The sequence below is a fragment of the Pseudorasbora parva genome, chromosome 20 (genome assembly GCF_024679245.1).
Source record: "Pseudorasbora parva isolate DD20220531a chromosome 20, ASM2467924v1, whole genome shotgun sequence".
Lineage (NCBI taxonomy): Eukaryota > Metazoa > Chordata > Actinopteri > Cypriniformes > Gobionidae > Pseudorasbora > Pseudorasbora parva.
The window spans coordinates 12182522-12195021 of NC_090191.1; the positions used below are offsets into that span (position 1 = coordinate 12182522).

A 12500-nucleotide genomic window follows, 5' to 3' on the forward strand; every position below is an offset into this window, starting at 1 on the left:
AAGCGCAAAAGCTGAAGGTCCCAGAGAGCAAAAGAGTGGCCCGTACGGGGATCGAACCCGCGACCTTGGCGTTATTAGCACCACGCTCTAACCAACTGAGCTAACCGGCCTCACTTTGAAAAGCTTCGATCACCAGTTTCCCAGAAATATTCCTGCTTGCCCGTGACCCTAATGAGACCAAAGCGATTAAATGCAGAAGCACGGGCTCGTCCGGGATTTGAACCCGGGACCTCTCGCACCCAAAGCGAGAATCATACCCCTAGACCAACGAGCCAACTCGTTATACGGTAGAGCTGCTGCCTGGCTGCAAACACTGCTAAAGATCGAAAAGTCCGATGCAGCACCTGCACACATGCTAGGGCTCTGTCCTCACCAGTGTCTTTGAGGGCAATGGACACCTTCTCTCTGATGCCAAGGGGAATTAGCTCAAATGGTAGAGCGCTCGCTTAGCATGCGAGAGGTAGCGGGATCGATGCCCGCATTCTGCAGGTGGCCACTTGGCCTTTTACTTCAAGGGGAACTCCCGAGACGTGCTTTTGAGGATGACTGCTGTGTAAAAGTTTTTTTCTTGGATGGGCTCCTGCGCACATTCCGGGCAAAAGCAGGTCCCACCGAGATTTGAACTCGGATCGCTGGATTCAGAGTCCAGAGTGCTAACCATTACACCATGGAAACTTGGCGTTGGCTGGCTTTTTTCACAGAGCAGCATAGAGTTAAGTCAATCAGCCTAGAAGCGCAATACCAACGAGCCAGCGAAGGCTTTGCTTTTTGAGCCCATGTTTTGCCAATTCCGAATCGGTTCCAGACAGCCAATTTCACAGGTACGACAGCAGTTGCGAGACGCTTCAGTTTGCCCCCACCCAGCCACAAAAATGTTGCTAAGGTTCCACCGAGATTTGAACTCGGATCACTGGATTCAAAGTCCAGAGTGCTAACCATTACACCATGGGACCGCCATGTCCTGACTTGTGGCCATCTGAGAGGCAGATAGTGATGAGGCTAGGTGGATCCAAGTAGAAAGCAGGTGGCGTTTGGACACTGCAGCCCCTCGACCAAAAGCACACAGTCACTGTTCCTCTGCCGAAACCCGGGATCGAACCAGGGACCTTTAGATCTTCAGTCTAACGCTCTCCCAACTGAGCTAAAGCTGGGGAAGAATAGTCCGTATAAGAAGGGGAAGAAGGGGGAGAAAGGGGAAGAAAAAAGGGAAGAAATTCAGGAAGTCATAGGTTCGAATCCAGCCTCCGTCACGATTTAATGCGTGTATTTGATTCTATCAATTTTCGTTTCCAAGTTTGATTTTGAATGTAATGCGTATATTGATTTTATCAATAGGTTTGTTTCTAAGTTAGATTTCTCCGTTGTAATTCATTATAACATTTTATCCATAATACTAAGATGGTAATTTGTCCAAATTCATTTATTAATGCTACATTAATCATTTCCCATGTCAGTAGGAACAAAATAACCACCTTATTACTGCATCTAACCCCCTGTTACTTGACACTGATTGTCATTACATGCAATAAAACAAATAAACACAAACCACCAGTCTTCTTGGAGAACTAGATTTATTTACTATATACATATTTACAAAAATCTGGAAAAGTACTGAATTCACAGCATGGAACGACAAAATAATAGGCTATTGTTAATTAAATATATAGGTATATAAAAAGACGTTTATATGTACTGTACTTGCATATATAAATAAAAATATATAATAGCAAAATAATTTTATAAACAACAAAAAAATAGGCTATTGTTAATTAAATATATAGGTATATAAAAAATATATAGGTATATGTACTGTACTTGCATATATAAATAAAAATATATAATAGTTTTTTATAATAGTATATAATATGTTAAATAGTTATTATATATTTATATATTATAGTGTATGTATACATATCGTTATACATACTCACATATACACATACTTAATATTGTTTCTTCTACACATAAAACTTTAATAATAATAATAATAATAATCATACAATTTAAAAACAAGTGCACAGTATAATACTTTAGCATTAAATATGGCTGGAAGATAAAGAACAGAATGTATCACAGAAACAAGTGTGTTATTTTCTCATATTCTGTAACCACTGCTGCTTAGTGACTGTTTCTTTATTTGGGCAAAATATTTTGCCTTTGTACTGGCTATGGCCAGTTTCTTGTGTGCGAAATTGGCCACACTTTCTGCACGTATTTGATTTTACAGAGCGATTGTATGACCGCTTGGTTGGGGTGGCTGTGTCTTTTGCAGGTGGGTCAGAGGAAATTGCTCCAGGGTTAATGGCTGAACATGGGGCTGGGCAGGGCAACAGTAGCATCTGAGACCCAACAGGGGCAGTGAGTGTGTCAGGAAACAATGGGTGTGTTGCTGTTGGCTTTGGAAAAATTGTCCTTGGCTGGTGGAACGTGGCAGTTGGTGTGGCAGATGTGCAGGTTGATGAGGGCTGGATTTTCCTGAACTTCGTCTTTGCCTGTCCAGCTGTGTCTGGTGGCATCTGGTAGTGATGCAGCTGGTGGCTATATTGTGGAGGCACAACAGGCTGCACTCGTGCTGGAGGCAGAGCATCCAATGCCACTGGACGTGCCTCTGGAAGCTTCAACCCTTGCAACAGCACTGAGACCTCCTGACCCTTTAAACGTTCATTGTGCCACGTTGTAAGGGTCCTTTGGTTAACCTCCACTAGCTGAAGGGTTGTTTCGCTCATTACAGTTCCATTGCTCAAGATTAGCTGCCGAATTTTTCTATAATCTCGAAGAATGAGATCCCATCTGGACAGAGATTCTGTCCGCTGTTTTTTGGGGCTTCGGTGGATGTTACATAGCCTTATGAAGATTAATTCAACAAGGCGACAGCACTTAGGCCACTGTGCTGGAGAACCGCTAGAACCCAAAACACACCTCTTTGTGCTTTCGACGCCAGGAGTGAAGACAGCTTTCTTTTTAGGGGACCTAAAACGTCCTGTAAGCAGCCTGTCTTGATAACGAGCAGCATACATGACCTTGTCTTTATCAAATTGGTCCAGGTTCTGCCACAAACCCACAATGATCGCAGCTTGTTGGTTAGTAAGTGTGAGGCCCGTCTGTGTGCGCAGCTCTACCAGATACTCCGCCAACTCATCCACCCGGTCCATTCCAGGAATACAGTGCTCGTCAACAGCCTAAAAAAATATAACTGTTGGTTAGGTAATTACATGCTTTGTGAAATTTGTGAGTTTGTGAATTTGCTGCTTGAGGGTGAATGACTAAATGAGTAACAATTTGTCTAGAAAAGGAAATTTTACCATTGCTGAGGGCAGAGGTGCAGCTGATGGAGTCTGGACACAGGGCAGAGGTGCAGCGGGTGAAGCTTGGACCAAGGGCAGAAGTGCAGCAGGTGAAGCTTGGACCAAGGGCAGAGGGGCAGCGGGAGGAGCTTGGACACAGGGCAGAGGGGCAGCAGGTGGAGCTTGGACACAGGGCAGAGGTGCAGCGGGTGGAGTCTGGACACAGGGCAGAGGTGCAGCGGGTGGAGCTTGGACACAGGGCAGAGGTGCAGCGGGTGGAGCTTGGACACAGGGCAGAGGTGCAGCGGGTGGAGCTTGGACATAGGGCAGAAGTGCAGCAGGTGAGGCTTGGACACAGGGCAGAGGTGCAGCGGGTGGAGCTTGGACACAGGGCAGAGGTGCAGTGGGTGGAGCTTGGACATAGGGCAGAAGTGCAGCAGGTGAGGCTTGGACCAAGGGCAGAGGTGCAGCGGGTGGAGCTTGTACCAAGGGCAGAGGTGCAGTGGGTGGAGCTTGGACATAGGGCAGAAGTGCAGCAGGTGAAGCTTGGACCAAGGGCAGAGGTGCAGCGGGTGGAGCTTGTACCAAGGGCAGAGGTGCAGTGGGTGGAGCTTGAACATAGGGCAGAAGTGCAGCAGGTGAAGCTTGGACCAAGGGCAGAGGTGCAGTGGGTGGAGCTTGTACATAGGGCAGAGGTGCAGCGGGTGGAGCTTGGACACAGGGCAGAGGGGCAGCGAGTGGAGCTTGGACACAGGGCAGAGGTGCAGCGGGTGGAGCTTGGACACAGGGCAGAGGTGCAGTGGGTAGAACTGGTGGACTTGAAAGGAACAAGTCATCTGATGCCACAAGATTTGCCACTGTGGCTTCCTCTCCCAACAAATCAATGAAACCCTCATCCTCTTCCACTTGCTCCTCCACATTTATCTCCTCCAGCAACTGAGAGGTCCTATCAGAGGTAGGGCACATGTCCTCCAGGGGCTGACTATTCTGCCTCAACAAGTACTGCACTCCAATGAGCTCCCCTGAGGAAATATTTGTAACAGAAAACATTTTAAAGGAAATGAATCAGAAAGGTTTATTCTGAAATGTAGTAAATATTTTTAAATAAATATTCAGCTTCTGCATAAACAAAAAATATGTAACTCAGAGGACATTGTAAAAAGACAGAATTACTCTATATTCTAGTATGTAATTTATTTTCCCTGAAACCTACAACAAAGAGTCCAGTATGCAAAAATTCTGATAGTATAATTTTTCTCTGATCTGTCAAAATGACATTATTGACCAAAATCACTTGCAGTTTTAACAAAAACATGCTACCTAGTGAACTGCATTGATCAAAATATGTTTACCTGTGTAAACTGCAGGTGGAGTGAAGCTAGTGACCAATTTCCTGCCATACAACTTATTGTAGTTCTCGTTGACAGAGTAAACCAGCTCCCCTGTGTAAGTACGCAGGGTTGAACCTCCACCTCCACCTGCAACAGCAGCTGCAGCCCGGTCCTGATTCCAGCGTAACAAACCTTCCAGGAGGTAAATCTGGAAGTTCAGGCTGTTTGCGCTATTCCCTAGAATAAGAAATAGAAAGCCAAACATTGTTTTAAGAAACTACAAAAGAGAAAATGCAATTGGTTTACTGCAAGTATATAAATAAACAGGAATTAGTGGCAAGATATGGTCTATTCTGTCATGACAAACCTGGAATAAATCTGTTTAGGTGGCAGTGAAATGATTCCAGGGAAGTGGAGCCTCTGGCACACCTATATGTTTTTAGAACAATCCCGCCCTTGTTTATGGTTCCAGTTTCCGTGTAGAGGGGCACATCTGGAGGGTCCTGAATACAGGTAATGTGCCGCCTCTGGACTTGCCAGATGTGCTGCATCCTTACACTGTCAAGGAGAGGAACACCAAGGGCGTCATTCCCCTTGCCACCCATGAGCTCTCTGATGAGCATATCAAGGAGGCGCATAGTTGTTTCCTCTCCTCGTGTTCTTCTCCTGCAGTGTTGGGCCAGCTCATCTTTGCTTATATGACGGTCAATCTCTGCCTCCGTCATTGCAGGCCAGCCCTGTTGGGTGAGTTGCTCCTTCTTTGCCCTTCTCAGCAGAGTGAGATCCCCTGCATCCCACTCAAAAATACATGACGACAACCTAGACATAAAAGTAGGATACAACTGGTGGGCATCAGTTGTGCACCCTACTGCCAGACGCCGCATAAAATGCCAAATGTCTAGGCGGATGATGATATTGGGCCAGCCACTGAACCTCCTCTTCAGTTTAGTCTCTCCCACTTCCTTGCAACAGTCACAGTCCACATATAAGATAGTGGGAGGATCAACACCAGCTCTCTGGTATCTCTCCACGAGTCCTGCAGCCATGAGGTCTAACCCAGCTCCTTCATTCGCAGTCAGGACACTCATCAGCACCTGACCTACCTCATTGCCAACTGAGGTAAGCCACTGTGCTGTGCCTTTCGCAGGCCCACTCAACTTCTTCGTGATCTGAAAGAAACAATAAACATAGTAAATAATACAACATACATTGAATGAGTAAAATTTACAAATAAAGCTCTTTTGGTCTAACAATACATTATAGATAACGGTACAGTCATTAAAGCAGCTCCTCTGACCTTCTTAGTTGAGTCCATTTTTAAAATCGATCCATATGTGGATGTAATGCTGGCCTTGATGTGATCGAGCCTGTTGAGGATGTCCTGACTGTAAACAGTGAGAAGCCATTTGTAGCTAGGTACTGGAACAAGTGGTGGCGGCTCCTGAAAGTGCAGTGGAAGCAGGCCAGGATTATCCAAAAAGGCCACACACATCGATGTGTACCGAGACACACGTTGTAACCACTCCTCAGTGTGGTTCTCCTTCAGCTGGCCGATGATCCTCACTGGGCCATTTCCCATGCCCCTCTCACGCAACAAACGAATAACTCGAATGTCACAGGCATACCTTGGAAAAAAGTAATCATTCAAGTATCTTATTATCAAGTATCTAATTATAGTAGTATATATTTATCAAAGGTAGCATATGAGCACATATGACTGCAAAGTAATTACTTGCGTGTGAGAATGATTCTAAATTCAGATCGATGGGCCAGGTCCAATTGCTGCAGCACAGCATGACTCCAGGACAGGTAGCTGGTTCTACACCTGGTACAGATCAGGGTCTCTGTCACCAGGTTGTAGTATCTGTCAATATCTAACACCTGTCGTACCCTCCTGTGCAGACCACCACCACACAGCTGATAACTGGCACAGGCAGGGTTAGTACACTGGAGTCGTACCTTCCATAGCCTATACGGCATCCAGAGCAAGAGTCGCTGTGAAAAAAATCTATCAGGTGTTGGGGCTTGGTGGTACAACAGGGCTGGTGGTGGGGGGTCATACCACAACTGAAGGTTTTCACGCAGCTCCTGCTTTCCTTTTGCGTTAACCCTTAAAAGTGCTTCCGACACCCACTTCTGGTCCTGCTGTGGCATTGTCTGTGGCCACAGTAGTGGGAGATCTGCAGGGTCTTCTGGCTGAGATGAGACCTGCTGATATTATCAAAAACACTGGTTTAAATAAGGGTTAGGCTAGGCCTAGGGTTAGGGTAGCCCTAACCTGCCTTAAATAATGCCTGTTTCACACATACTCTGTTTGCAGTGCGTATTTGTTTCCGTACCCATGTTAACCGGTTAGAGCGTTCACTATTTTTTTGCTGCACGCGCTGAATTAAAGGTCAGTGCATTGTTCGCACTAAAATAAACATGCATTGATGCGGTGGACTTAAAGTCTACTCTGTTTCAAAGTCAACACATGGCCTTTTGCCTCGGGTAAAGCAAGGAAAATGTCCCTTACCTGGCATTTAGGTAAACAAAGAGACATAATGGAGAGCACTCGTCCTTTCTTGGAGGTGGAAAAACAAAGTTCTTTATGACCTGCAGGATTTCTTGTAAAAAAAATTTTTTTTAAAAGATTTAAAAATGAAAGAAATAACGAGAGACGACTTTTTTTGTCTATTGTAAGTTCTAATTTAAAATGTTTGTCATTATATAAGCTATAGCCTATGTTTTGCCACTTGTGTAAGCAATATAATATATAAATATAAAGTTCTAGGCTATATAAATATAAAGTAATTAATTTAATATAACGTTTAAATGTTGTGCGTTTAAACATGACATCTATAAAAGAGTGTATACAAAGAGAATTGCAATGCTGACAAGCCATAGTCATTAACAACTTTTGGATTTGAAATAAAAAATTATGAATAAATGCTGTGTTTGTAGTACTCAACTGCGGTTAAGTTGCGCACTGCAAACGTGGCATATGTGAAAGCACAATAGCAGGCACTGCTCCTGCATCGCATACGTACTGCAGCACGCACTGCATATGAACTGCAGTCGGAGTATGTGTGAAGCAGGCATAAGAGAGCATTAAATGATGAAGGCATGTTTGTATTTTGAATGACATCTTACTGGGCCCCTCACAACAGCAGACTCAGAATTAGTTGATGGTGTTGCTGTTTCTTTGATCCGTTGTGATCTCTGGGCTGGAGGAAGGAAGAAGGATGAGGAGGACTGAATGACAGGCCGATGGGGTTTGGGGGATGGAGGAGAAGGAGGAGGAGGAGGAGGAGGAGGAGGACAAGGATGAGAGGGTGGGCATGAAGCTGCGGCTGAACTGGTCTGTGGAGTCAAACATTATGAATAATCTATTAAGGGGATCGCAAAATGTTTTTTTATTAAACAAAATTATGTAGTGATAAAGTGATGTCTAACTAATTCTTTCATATTAACCTGAGATGTTTTCCTCTGAATGTTCAAATTAGGTTTGGCTGCTGCCACATGTGAGCCTCCAAACCTTGACTTTTCAAACTGAAAAGGTTTGTCATAGTTAGTGATAACAACACCTGTAACACTATAGGAAAAGTTTGAGATATTTCAATGTCTGCAGTAAGGTCTGCTTACCATTGACAATGTCAGTTTGGCCATCTTTGCAGGACGTGCCACATCACTGGAGGGTGTACTTTGGGCAGGGGTGCTCTGTGATGCCTCCACTGTGACTGGTGGATGAACCTGTGATACATGCTTATAAGATATACCAGGGACATAATATTATACAGTATTCATAATATGACTTTAGACATAAAGACAAATTGATATTGCGAACACATCTATTTATGCAACTTGAACTAGGCTAATTGGAGTTACCTTGTGAAATCCACAAATACACTTTTGTGCTTCCTTCATAAGGGTGGTCTGCCCCCTCATTTGCAGAGGGCACTTTTCTATCTATGAACATAAATATAAAGTATAGCTGTGACACTGTTGTACACATTATTTCAAGACACCCATGTCATCATAATTATAACCATATTACATTGTATTTACATTGTAAATAATTACTTATTCATACATATAAAAAAAATAGCACAATGTATTATCACACAAGTTTATTAGTTTGCTCATGAATCTAGCTGCATAATTTACCTTCTGATATAACTCATGCCATCTTTTTTGTCGGGGAGAAGGTCTATTTCCCTCCCTGGATGGCCAAACTCCAGTTCGGGCAAAACTCTCCAGACGCGCAAGCCAGTCAGCATCGCTCATGCCTTTGTGTGACTTAGTTGAAGCCATGTTGTTGCCTAAACAATATAGAACAAGAATTTAATAGAATAGAATACCAACTGCCATTGTAGCCCAGAAATATAGCATTAAAGGGATAGTTCCCCCTAAAATTAAAATTATGTCATAATTTACTCTCCCTCAAGTTGTTCCAAACCTGTATGAGTTTCTTTTGAAGCACATTGGTAACCAGACAGTTGACGGTCCCTATTGACTGCCATAGTAGGAAAAACAAAACAAAAAAATACTATGGAAGTCAATGAGGATTATTAACGGTCTTCATTCTTCAAAATAACTCATACAGGTTTGGAACAGCTTGATGGAAAACAAATGATGACAGATTTTGTTTTAGGGGGAAACTAATCTTTTACTTCCTTTACTCCTTTTGTGTTCATTTCATTTGAGCTAGTTTTGTGTTTCTGGTTCAAAATGACTGCCATATTATAGCAGATTATAAATACATAATAATACATATATAATCACCTAATGTTGTGATTTATTTTTTGTAACCAACAGTACAAGTTTTGAAACTTCTATTTATGGCCTGTATGCTTTGTTGATCTGGGTTTTTGAGTAAAACAACAACAACAACAACAACAACAACAACAACAACAACAACAACAAAAATGAATAATGTATGGATTATTCTGACTTAAACAAATACTCATATTAAACATATTGTGCTATTTTAACTTTGTCCATCTGATAAATGGGCTTGTATGTGCCTGAACTCAAATAGGCGTAAGTTAATGTTATGTTACACTTGGGCTAAGAACCGAATTCGACCGAAACATACACAATAGGAGGGTAAACTGTTACATGTAATGCCCGTTTAATTTAATTTAGCTAAAAAACAAACGGAAGATATAGGCTACAATAATATTTCATTAGGAAAATATGCGTAATGTTATGTTACACTTGGGCTAAGAACCGAATTCGACCGAAACATACACAATAGGAGGGTAAACTGTTACATTTTATGCCCGTTTAATTTAATTTAGCTAATAAACAAACGGAAGACATAGGCTACACTAGTATTTCATTAAGAAAATATGATCAGCATACCTGAGCGGAATAAACAAGCGAAAGCGTATCGAATGTGCTCATCGACTCTCGTGCGGTGAATGGAGTAACGAAAAATGAACCTCGCCATTTCATTGGACAAGAAAAGATGGAGTTCGTAACGCGGAGATTGGATGGAATGCTCAAAGATGGACTACGCGCGGTGATTGGAGTATGAAAAATGAACCTCGCCATTTCATTGGACAAGCAAAGATGGAGTTCGCAACGCGGAGATTGGATGGAATGCTCAAAGATGGACTACGCGCGGTGATTGGAGTATGAAAAATGGACCTTGCCATTTCATTGGACGGGCAAAAATGGAGTTCGCAATTTAATTGGTTTTTGAAAGATTGAACTCGGTATGCTATTGGATTGATTTTACAGACTTGTGGTTGTCAGGTACCGCCATTTCGGCCAGGTCTGGCAGCAGGCGTGCCAGCAGGGATTTCTGTGAGACCGGCCATCACTTGTGAAAAGCGCAAAAGCTGAAGGTCCCAGAGAGCAAAAGAGTGGCCCGTACGGGGATCGAACCCGCGACCTTGGCGTTATTAGCACCACGCTCTAACCAACTGAGCTAACCGGCCTCACTTTGAAAAGCTTCGATCACCAGTTTCCCAGAAATATTCCTGCTTGCCCGTGACCCTAATGAGACCAAAGCGATTAAATGCAGAAGCACGGGCTCGTCCGGGATTTGAACCCGGGACCTCTCGCACCCAAAGCGAGAATCATACCCCTAGACCAACGAGCCAACTCGTTATACGGTAGAGCTGCTGCCTGGCTGCAAACACTGCTAAAGATCGAAAAGTCCGATGCAGCACCTGCACACATGCTAGGGCTCTGTCCTCACCGGTGTCTTTGAGGGCAATGGACACCTTCTCTCTGATGCCAAGGGGAATTAGCTCAAATGGTAGAGTGCTCGCTTAGCATGCGAGAGGTGGCGGGATCGATGCCCGCATTCTCAAGGTGGCCACTTGGCCTTTTACTTCAAGGGGAACTCCCGAGACGTGCTTTTGAGGATGACTGCTGTGTAAAAGTTTTTTTCTTGGATGGGCTCCTGCGCACATTCCTGGCAAAAGCAGGTCCCACCGAGATTTGAACTCGGATCGCTGGATTCAGAGTCCAGAGTGCTAACCATTACACCATGGAACCTTGGCGTTGGCTGGCTTTTCTCACAGAGCAGCATAGAGTTAAGTCAATCAGCCTAGAAGCGCAATACCAACGAGCCAGCGAAGGCTTTGCTTTTTGAGCCCATGTTTTGCCAATTCCGAATCGGTTCCAGACAGCCAATTTCACAGGTACGACAGCAGTTGCGAGACGCTTCAGTTTGCCCCCACCCAGCCACAAAAATGTTGCTAAGGTTCCACCGAGATTTGAACTCGGATCACTGGATTCAAAGTCCAGAGTGCTAACCATTACACCATGGGACCGCCATGTCCTGACTTGTGGCCATCTGAGAGGCAGATAGTGATGAGGCTAGGTGGATCCAAGTAGAAAGCAGGTGGCGTTTGGACACTGCAGCCCCTCGACCAAAAGCACACAGTCACTGTTCCTCTGCCGAAACCCGGGATCGAACCAGGGACCTTTAGATCTTCAGTCTAACGCTCTCCCAACTGAGCTATTTCGGCCAGGTCTGGCAGCAGGCGTGCCAGCAGGGATTTCTGTGAGACCGGCCATCACTTGTGAAAAGCGCAAAAGCTGAAGGTCCCAGAGAGCAAAAGAGTGGCCCGTACGGGGATCGAACCCGCGACCTTGGCGTTATTAGCACCACGCTCTAACCAACTGAGCTAACCGGCCTCACTTTGAAAAGCTTCGATCACCAGTTTCCCAGAAATATTCCTGCTTGCCCGTGACCCTAATGAGACCAAAGCGATTAAATGCAGAAGCACGGGCTCGTCCGGGATTTGAACCCGGGACCTCTCGCACCCAAAGCGAGAATCATACCCCTAGACCAACGAGCCAACTCGTTATACGGTAGAGCTGCTGCCTGGCCGCAAACACTGCTAAAGATCGAAAAGTCCGATGCAGCACCTGCACACATGCTAGGGCTCTGTCCTCGCCGGTGTCTTTGAGGGCAATGGACACCTTCTCTCTGATGCCAAGGGGAATTAGCTCAAATGGTAGAGCGCTTGCTTAGCATGCGAGAGGTAGCGGGATCGATGCCCGCATTCTCCAGGTGGCCACTTGGCCTTTTACTTCAAGGGGAACTCCCGAGACGTGCTTTTGAGGATGACTGCTGTGTAAAAGTTTTTTTCTTGGATGGGCTCCTGCGCACATTCCGGGCAAAAGCAGGTCCCACCGAGATTTGAACTCGGATCGCTGGATTCAGAGTCCAGAGTGCTAACCATTACACCATGGAAACTTGGCGTTGGCTGGCTTTTCTCACAGAGCAGCATAGAGTTAAGTCAATCAGCCTAGAAGCGCAATACCAACGAGCCAGCGAAGGCTTTGCTTTTTGAGCCCATGTTTTGCCAATTCCGAATCGGTTCCAGACAGCCAATTTCACAGGTACGACAGCAGTTGCGAGACGCTTCAGTTTGCCCCC

General features: G+C 44.7%; 10 non-coding genes across 10 annotated transcripts; all 10 read right to left on the reverse strand.

Annotated features, from left to right (window-relative positions):
* Window positions 1-36: 36 nt before the first annotated feature.
* On the reverse strand, window positions 37-110 carry trnai-aau (transfer RNA isoleucine (anticodon AAU)). Its single transcript has one exon. It is a non-coding gene; the product is annotated as a tRNA-Ile (tRNA).
* A 92-nt stretch (window positions 111-202) lies between these two features.
* Window positions 203-274, reverse strand: trnap-ugg (transfer RNA proline (anticodon UGG)). Its single transcript has one exon. It is a non-coding gene; the product is annotated as a tRNA-Pro (tRNA).
* A 607-nt stretch (window positions 275-881) lies between these two features.
* Window positions 882-953, reverse strand: trnaq-uug (transfer RNA glutamine (anticodon UUG)). Its single transcript has one exon. It is a non-coding gene; the product is annotated as a tRNA-Gln (tRNA).
* Window positions 954-10468: 9515 nt separating this feature from the next.
* Window positions 10469-10542, reverse strand: trnai-aau (transfer RNA isoleucine (anticodon AAU)). The gene has a single exon. It is a non-coding gene; the product is annotated as a tRNA-Ile (tRNA).
* Window positions 10543-10634: 92 nt separating this feature from the next.
* Window positions 10635-10706, reverse strand: trnap-ugg (transfer RNA proline (anticodon UGG)). Its single transcript has one exon. It is a non-coding gene; the product is annotated as a tRNA-Pro (tRNA).
* Window positions 10707-11035: 329 nt separating this feature from the next.
* trnaq-cug (transfer RNA glutamine (anticodon CUG)) lies at window positions 11036-11107 on the reverse strand. The gene has a single exon. It is a non-coding gene; the product is annotated as a tRNA-Gln (tRNA).
* Window positions 11108-11313: 206 nt separating this feature from the next.
* trnaq-uug (transfer RNA glutamine (anticodon UUG)) lies at window positions 11314-11385 on the reverse strand. Its single transcript has one exon. It is a non-coding gene; the product is annotated as a tRNA-Gln (tRNA).
* Window positions 11386-11510: 125 nt separating this feature from the next.
* Window positions 11511-11583, reverse strand: trnaf-gaa (transfer RNA phenylalanine (anticodon GAA)). The gene has a single exon. It is a non-coding gene; the product is annotated as a tRNA-Phe (tRNA).
* A 95-nt stretch (window positions 11584-11678) lies between these two features.
* On the reverse strand, window positions 11679-11752 carry trnai-aau (transfer RNA isoleucine (anticodon AAU)). The gene has a single exon. It is a non-coding gene; the product is annotated as a tRNA-Ile (tRNA).
* A 92-nt stretch (window positions 11753-11844) lies between these two features.
* trnap-ugg (transfer RNA proline (anticodon UGG)) lies at window positions 11845-11916 on the reverse strand. Its single transcript has one exon. It is a non-coding gene; the product is annotated as a tRNA-Pro (tRNA).
* Window positions 11917-12500: the final 584 nt, after the last annotated feature.